We start from the raw sequence: 5988 nt of genomic DNA on the forward strand, positions 1-5988 counted from the left end.
GTGACCCAGAGTCCCACCATAGGAGAAATTGCTTTGAAAAGCACTCTCGTTGGGGATTTATGGGTGAACATGGCTGTATATTTTATAGTACATTCTTATGGCCTCATCGGTCAATAATCTGCATTTAACTCAGTCCCTTCAGAGTGTGATGGGCCATAACGCTTGTGAAGCAGCTGCTACATGCTGAAATAATAATCAAGGAAGCAGAGGGCAGAGCTGATAATTGACTCTGCTAATGTGCAAGTCGGGACTTTGAGTTATTGATCAGATGTGCTTCGGTGGCTCAGCAAGAGCCCAATCCTCTATGCCTGGAGGTATCGACTCGGATGTTACCAAGAAGGGGGTAGGTACTCTCTTCTCCCCACATACTGATTTTCTGGATCATCTCCTATTCTGAATTTCCTTCAGCATTTCATCTGGGACTGGTCTAGGATAGACCCCTGAAATTGCCTGACAAAGCAGCTTTGTCCCTGCTGCCAGCCTGCTTGTGTCCCACACACCCAGATCTTCAGCATCAGGGACATAAATACACAACGCTGAGGAGACAACGACTTTCACCCCTCAGTACCTCTTTATGGCACCATCCTTGGCACAGGAAACTCCTTCCTGTCAGCTCCTTTTCTTTCTACCCTCCAGCTGAATCCCTTGCTTCCTCCTTCAGGTCTTCCACCTGCCTCTCCTCCTTCTTGAGCCTCACTGCAGCTTCAGCACATTTCTACCGGTCCCCAGAGGTTACCATGGCAGATCAAGGCATGTCACTGGCACCCCATCCCATGCCACCACTAACCACCTGCTCACCCACGTCCTAGTGGGTGTCAGAGCCACAGAGATAAGCCACTTCCTCCACTGTTAGCCGGATGCCTGCAGCCACGTCTTGAACGTGAACTTGCACAAAGCCTGCCAAAAAAGGTAAATAAATTACGTCAGAGGGGTCTTCCTTTTCAGCTAATTCACTGGTTTCTTCAAAGACTTGCAAGAATTTGGGAGATGTGTGTTCCTTCTGCAGAATCTCTGCAGGTTGCACGTCTGAGCAGTGTTACCCATCTAAGCTTCGTGGCCAATTCTAATTTGCTAGGCACTGCATTCATTTGCATGCATGTCAAACAGGCCTGTAATTCTCCACATCATCCCAAGAGCTGTTAAAATGTAAGACATTCTCCATCCTTATCAGACACTGCTTTTTCTTTTAATTTTTTCCTTTTTTTTTTCTCAATTTTTTTTTTTGGGGGGGGGGCTCTTTTTTCTTCAGTGAGAGAAATATTTCTTTCAGAGATGTGTCCCTTCCATCCCCATCTTCCCCAAGACCTCTTGTCTGTAAACCATCATGACCTGGAAGCTTAATGAGACTTACACAGTCTAGTTGTCCCAGCTGCTCCTCTCTCAGTCTCTGATGCTATTTTCTCTTGGTCCAGAAAAGGGCAAGATCTGCGTGAGCCCCTCCAGAGCCATCTTTGTAGTGGAAACAGATGTGAAGGAATTATTCAGCCCTTCAAGAACATATTTAGTTTCCTTAATTGCTCTCTTTTAACTACAGGTGACTCAGTGCTCAAATATTTAAGCAGACCTCGCAGTGTGGGTTACTTGGAAAATCGGTGCTTTTACACCTCTAGGCTCCTGCATGCTTAAACCCATTTTGATCTTCTAAGACTGGGAAAAATGTTGTCCAGTGAAGAGCATCAAGAACTTAGTCCGTGTTGTCCAAAAAACAGTTGTGAGATGCTTTGAGCAACTACTACTTTCACAACAGTCTTTAAAAAAAGTAAAAAATCTAGCTGCAGAGTCCAAAAGTTGTTTCCATCAAGCAATAGATGTCCAGTGGGTTCTGCTTCCCCTCTGTCTTGCAGGAGAGGAGAAGGATAGCTTCACATTCAACCACAACCAGCCAGATGCTGTGGGACGTGCAAGTGTTCCCACAGCACTACGTGGCCCTTCTCATTTTCCAGGTTGTCCTTCTGGCCAAATGTATCTATTGCCAGATGTTGCTCACCTTGCTGAGTCTGCAGCTCACGCAGCTGCCAGATTTTCACAGGGGCTCAGGGTTTTTATCAAGAGTAGCAAAAAGTTGACGAGACGCTTGCAGGTTCACCGTGGCTGAAAGGGTGCTGAGTTGCAGCAAGGGAAACAGGAAGGCTCGTGTTCAGCTCACTCCCAGGATGCATGAAAAGCTAAGAAATGGCCAGGCAGGCAGGCAAGTGATGGCTTTATAAGGAGACTCGGGGTGCAACTCAGAGATGGGGAAGATTTTGAAAAGAAAAGAAAAATGGCATTTTACAAGAATCAAGGAAAATGCTTTCCAAATATTTCTGCCAGCTGGACAGAACCTTGCCTGGAAGATGTGTACTCACAGGGCCTGCCGTGGCAGGCAGCAGATCTGCAAGGCAGGAGCCACAGTGTGGGTGTTGTTGGCCTCCCCCAGCCCCAGGCCTCAGCACTTCCCACCAGAAAGGAGAAGCTGCTTCTCTGTAGGGGTGGGAGGTGACACGTCACAGCACCTTGGGGTTCCTGTTGCATCACAGACTTCCTGACCCACACTGCAATGGCTTTGTCCTCCCTCAGCATGCAAACAACCCCTGCCGCCTGGGCTGGCTCCCCTGTCCCTGTGGGGATGTGCAGGCCCTGCAGTGTGGCAGGCAGTGCCCCCACAGTAACACAGACCCAGCAGACAAACCATCTGCTCCCTGGGGCTCTCCTGACTTTGGCTGCACAGAGGGATTCAAGGACCAGGGGGTCCCAATGGACAGGCTGGCAGTGCCCCATGCAGTGACAAAGGCAAATTGGATCAGGGGCTGCATCCACAGGGACACTGCTAGCAAAAATAGAAATGTGATCGTGCCACTCTGCTCAGTGCTTTTCAGGCCACATCCAGCCATGCTGTATCCAGTTCTGGTCCCCATGACTCAAAAAAAGACATGAACAGACTGGAAAGGGACCAAAGGAGGGCCACAAAGATGATCAAAGTGCTGGAGATCCTACCATATGAGGAAAACACGAAGTAATTAGATCTTTTCCCCCTGGAAAAGGCTCAAGAGGGGACTTCATCACAGTTTTCCAGTACCTAAAGGGTTGCTCCAAATTAGACAGAGGTTCTCTCTTCACAAGGAGCCACATGGAGAGGACAGGGGCAATGGTACAAGTTGCACAAGGTGAGATTTCATTTTGATATAATAAATACATTTTTTACGGTGAGAGCAGTCAATCACTGGAACAACCTCTCCAGGGATGTAGTGGAGCCCTTACCACTGGAAGTTTCCCAGACATGACTGGACAGGGTGCTAGATAATCTCATCTACTCTCTCTTTCCCATGAAATGTTGAACCAGATGATCTTTCAAGGTCTCTTCCAACCTAGGCTGTCCTGTGCTTCTGAGACTAGCTCCATCTCCAGACTCCAGCTTCCCTCCAGGTCCTCACCCCTCCTGGCCCCTGTGCATCCCCATTTACAGGCAATTCCCCTGCTACCCAGGGAATGTGCCTCCAGCCATCCCTTCCAGGATCCCCTCTCCTGCCTCTTACCATAAGGAATCATGACTCTACCATGACCAGACAGCACATGCCCTTGACAGGAGAAGCATTGTCTCTGTTTGCAGACCCCTTGCTGCTTCTTTTCTTTTGCAGGAGGATTTGTTCCCTTGCTTCTCCTCCCATCTCCTCCTGAAAAAGCAGAGAATAAAAAGGGAGACAACCCTGCCACTTTGTTGTCACTAGTCAGAAGGGTGGAGGGAATGGAAGAGGATGTATTTAAGAACATACCTGAAGGATTTGGGATATTACACTCACATACCCATTCACCCCTTGGATACAGATTCTGTGTCATTTACCCTAATCTGTTCCTTTGCACTTCACAGTAATCACCTTTCACCACGAGATCACACAACTCTTATACCCACAGCAGCACACAAATCACCAGACCCAACCCTGTCCCAAAGAAATCACAGCTAATCTACTTATTGTAGAGTAACACAATGACCCTTTGATCAAACAGAGCCAGGGAAGTGCTTTAGAAAGAGAGTTGCAAAACATGCACAACATGGAAACATGGGCTTCAGCTACAGGGCAGCTCCCAGTGTTGGAGTGATGCTGTTGGTAGTTATCCAGAGGTTTCACCATATGTGTGTGCACACATTTCTATTGCCCACAATGCCCTGCCTGAATTCGGAAATAGCTCCCCTACAGCTCAGCAAGGAACATTTCTACTCTGGAGCTTCTGACCTCCATGATATCAACAGGGACCGGATCTAGGGATATTGTTCTGGATCCTTCATCCCATGCCATGGCTTCTGCAAACGGGATGGAGGTGGAAATGTCTAATCCAAACCCGAACCAATTGCCACGAAGTTTTTGGTCCTAATCCATTACTAAATGCTGGAAAGTTCAGAGTGCCTCACAAGCCTGCTAATGAAGAAAGTGGAGTAGGGAGAGAAGTACAAACCCCATTTCTGTGCCAAAAGTGAATTCAGTTTTGTAGAGAAACTGCATATTCAATACAGCGCGTCCCGTGATCATCAGTTCCAGTCTGCTCTTTTCCTTCCCTTAACAGGATTTTCCCAGCACTACTTACCTCATCAGCCTTTCATTGCTACTAAGCCAGGAATCCCAGACAATCTGTCCCACTGCCTCCAAACAACTTTCTGTCTATCACTAACAGGCCTGCAGCATCCATATGTCCTGCAGCCTTCACTGCTATCAGCAGTCTTAATCTTCCTTATCACCAGTTATCCAAATATCCAAGGCAGAAATAGATGCTAAATTTCAGATCATTAGCAGAAAACAGAACCAATTATGGAAAAAATAGCCAAGAGTAAGAGATCTCACACTGGATTAAAAATAGATTGTTTTTATCCATTCTCATGACTTCAAGTGGGCGTGCAGAACAGCAGGCTTTGCAAGCTCAGAGGGGAAATGTGCCTGGCTGGGGGGCCAGAAGAGCTGGTTTGGGTGGGGATGTACCCCTCTGGTTCAGGTGTGAAGTGTGGAGGACGGTTTGCACAGCACCACAGCTTGTCCCAGGGGCCTGGGATGCCTCCTGGGGCCAGCAGGGCAAGCCTGGCTGGAGAGTGGGCAGGGTGAGCCTCTGTGCTGGGTCGCCGCCACCACTGAGCATGCAGGAGCAGAGGTCTCAGGAGGCAGCAAAAAGGTGTTGAAAGTTGCTTTCCCCATGCAAATCTGTTCAACACTTTGTACTCTGACATAGGTCACGGCCTCCTCAGGGACTTGAAATCCTCTGAGGAGAAAGACTGTCCGTCAGGCTCCCCTCGCCGGTTTTGCTGAAGGAGTGTAATTTCCTTCGACAGCATCCTTTCCTCACACCGTAAAGAGCTTGGAGCTGGAAGGATGGACATAACTTCTGCCATCACTGGTGTGCACCTTTGATGGTACCAGCGTGGAAGGCACTGACAAAACAAAAAACCTGCCCCAAAGCAGGGAGGAGGAGGTGCCTGCAAAGCGAGTGTGGCTCTCAGCAAGCACTGAGGAACAACCAAATCTCCGGGAGATGAAGCGTGTCTTCCAGAGGAAATTTTGAGAAAGAACATCTTCCAGCTGTAAGGGAAAACTGAAGCCCAGCAGTGTTAGGGGACAGTTTCAGCTCCTGCTGCCCCCCCTCCTAAAGACTTGGGCTCCAGCAGCAGCTTCACCATCAGTGACCATCAGCACCCCAGGGCATCCAAGAACCCCCTCCAGCCATGGCACTGGTGGGAGACAAGCAGGGGAAGATTGTTCATCTGGACTTAAGCAAGTCAATAGATTCCATGTTTGAACACTACATTAAGATGGATGGTTTAAATGCCTTGAGAGTTTATTTTGGCTGGGACAAGCACAGGGGCTGAGAGAAAGGGAACAAGAAAACTAGATACAATTTCCATGAGGATTATTTGTTCTTCACCATCTCAAGAGAGTCCCAAAGTACTATTATCAGTAGGCTTAAGTTCATTTTTTGGGCTCTATAGTGCTGCTGGGAAATGCTTGGGAGGGGTCAACAAATACACACCTC

The 5988-nt window shown here is 48.2% G+C and overlaps 1 long non-coding RNA gene across 1 annotated transcript; it reads right to left on the reverse strand.

The window, feature by feature from the left end:
• Positions 1-423: 423 nt before the first annotated feature.
• LOC127467841 (uncharacterized) lies at positions 424-2070 on the reverse strand. The gene is made up of 3 exons (XR_007903329.1): positions 1988-2070; positions 1352-1449; positions 424-897 (listed from the first exon to the last, which is right to left on the reverse strand). It is a non-coding gene; the product is annotated as an uncharacterized LOC127467841 (long non-coding RNA).
• Between the last annotated feature and the right edge of the window lie 3918 nt (positions 2071-5988).

Source organism: Manacus candei, unplaced genomic scaffold (assembly GCF_025592945.1).
Source record: "Manacus candei isolate 608988 ecotype Guabito, Panama unplaced genomic scaffold, ASM2559294v1 h1tg000014l, whole genome shotgun sequence".
NCBI classification, from domain to species: Eukaryota; Metazoa; Chordata; class Aves; order Passeriformes; family Pipridae; genus Manacus; species Manacus candei.